Raw genomic sequence first — 2,935 nt, 5'->3', positions numbered from 1 at the left:
AGCCCGCCCCGTCAGAAGTCCGCCCTTTGGCGGGCTGGCCCGCCTCGCCCCGCCTAATGAGGCGGTCCTAGAATCCCACCCCGCCCTGCCTAACTGCGGGCTAGCGGACTAAGCCTACCAAAGTTTCTCTTTATTTTTTTACTATTAACTACTAAATAGAATATATAATTTCACAACCATATTAATAAATTTATAATTTCTAAAGGCATAAAAAATTATATTTTTTACATTCACAAACATTAAAATCTTTGTAATTATAAATATCTAATAAACATAATTATAAACCAAGTTTCCATCCAAAACATAATTATAAATATTGTACCCAAAGCAAAATAAACATAATCCAAAACATAATTATAAATATTTTCTCTAAAACTAAATAAACATAATCTAAAACACTCAATTTTCATCTTCATTCTCTTGTAAGTTGGGTTGGGGGATGTTGGGTTTTGGCAAAAAAATTGTAAAAATACCCCTTACTAAAAAAATACTAAGTCCGGCGGGGAAGCTCGCCCCGCCCCGCCAAATCCCGCGGTTTAAGCGGTGTGGGTTAGGCGGGCTTTTGCTATTAGGCGGTCCCATTTTTCCAGCCCGGCCCGCCTTTTTTGGTGGGTTACGCGGTCCGGCCTGGCGGATTTAGACCCGTTTGCCACCCCTAGCCGAAACACTCACCAAGTGGGCTCCAGAAGTGGATTTTAGCACTAGAAAGACTGTTTTACCCTTACTAATCATTAGTTTAGTATTTAAAGTAGAAGATCACACTTTGTTAAGGATCTTTCGCCCATCATTCAGCATTATTTCGAGTTTTACATTGTATTTTCCTTTCAGTATGAGTTTCTAAACCTCCTAGGTTGAGGGGAGGAGCCCTGCTGAGTCATATGAATTAATAAAAGTATTATTGTTTCTTCTTCGATCCGTGTTTGATTTATTTCTAAGATGCATACTCGTTCATCAACATGGTGAATAGGATGATCATTGACAATTAGCTCTGTTTATCATACTAGGACCACGTGCCTGACAACCACCCGCGTCTACTTGGGTTCGGGAGAATATGTAGCTGGAAAGCGCGAACCGCCAGCTTGATTATTCATCTCTTAGACGGCTAATCCACAACTTCGTTGGGGACTTCTCAAGACACCAATTCAACCGATTTCTGAGGTGATTAGGGTCTCTATGGTAGAGGCTAGAACCCTAAGAAGCAGCATTCTCTGATCCAAAAGATTCGACCTTGTCTGTGGCATTTTAAGTAGGATCACCAAGAGAATGAACTGCTAGAGCTTCACCCTCTGTCAGATTGGATGACCACGGACAATGACATTTGATCTAGAGCAGATGATATCAATGACCACAGGCAATGGCGTTGATCACATACAGCCTGCCATAGAAGAAATCACTCACAAGTAAAGGAGACAGTAATACCAGAGTTAACTCAGAAAGGCCAAGCAACTCCAATTCTCAACTATATTCCTATTACTGATTCTATTTAGTATAAAAAGTAATTTATACATTATTCCTCTTACAACTTCAAACTAATGACTTCTTGATTTTTCCTGACTAAGACCTGCAAAGTAACCATAGCTTGCATCAAACCATAATGCTCGTCGGATCGACCCTGACTCACTCAGGTATTACTTGGACGACCCAGTGCACTTGCTGGTACAGCTGTTCGAAAGTGTGGGGATTCATTCACCAGTAGACTAACATGGTTAATCAATAGACAATCATGCATATAAAACTTAAACTCGTTATTAGAACAAGTCACAAAGCATGACAGACACTCAGAGTATGCAATGAAGCATAGTCAGTCCATTCCCAAGGCTCTAACAGGAATGAACTGCTTTGATACCATATTGTATCGACCCAACTTCCAGTACGTCATGATCGTACCAAAAGTAAGGCGTTATTAACCTATTTTCCTAAAATCAACTATTAAATATTTAGCCTTTAGTTCGATATCATGTTTCAGTTTTTAAGAAAATACCAGAAATTTTGTTTTTATTTATCAAAGTCATATATCAAAGTTCACCAAGTAATAATAACCAAATAATTACTAATAATAATAATATTATACAAAAGAATTTAAATGAAACTCAGATACAACTCCTATCCCTCTGTACAAAATAGAATTCTAAGTCAACAAAGGTGAAGGAATTCTATGAATGTAACTTCACTCATACATAAAGTCTAACAATCGCTCGTAGCTTCAAACTGAGTCTTCGAACCTGTGTCACTGAAAGGGTGGACAATTTTGGCGTGAGAACAAACCACACATTCTCAGTAGGGAATAGAAATGCCGTAAAAGTAATGATTAACATGCAAATAATTAACTTTACTTAATAAAACCATTTTTGTCAAACCTTTGAAAATAATTTTTAATCTTATTTTAATAATTAATTACTTTCTTTAAATTTCTAAAGCCAAAACAGATCTCAATCACAAAACTTGTCATATTAAATATCTCTCAGCCACATAATTGATTCTCAGTCACAACAACAGTTATTAATCATCTCAATACATTCAGAAACTACTAGCACAGGTAAGAGATTCAATTCAACACACAAACAAGTCACAATAAGACAAAAAACACAATCACAGAGAAGTAATACAAGTAAACACAACCAAATGCAAATGCGCAAACATTATGATGCATGTCTGTCCTAAGCAGGCGATGAGCTCACGTGTCGGTTTACACCCTGCAACCCGACATTTCCTAGGAACAAGTCCCAGATATGGCTTCCCTTTGTGTCCTTAGTCCATATGTGTCGGTGGTAAGAATACCACTCCTTCGTGACTACCGGCAGTCGGCGCAAATCCCGACCCCATAATATACACACAAGGCGAAACAGTGATCCTCAGTTCGTGGGCATCCCCGAGATCAATTCACAAACAAAACAGAGATCTTCAGTTCGTGGGTTATTCCCCGAGATCAATACAC

Source organism: Arachis ipaensis, chromosome B06 (genome assembly GCF_000816755.2).
Source record: "Arachis ipaensis cultivar K30076 chromosome B06, Araip1.1, whole genome shotgun sequence".
NCBI lineage: Eukaryota > Viridiplantae > Streptophyta > Magnoliopsida > Fabales > Fabaceae > Arachis > Arachis ipaensis.
Note: the sequence above shows the minus strand (reverse complement) of the source record.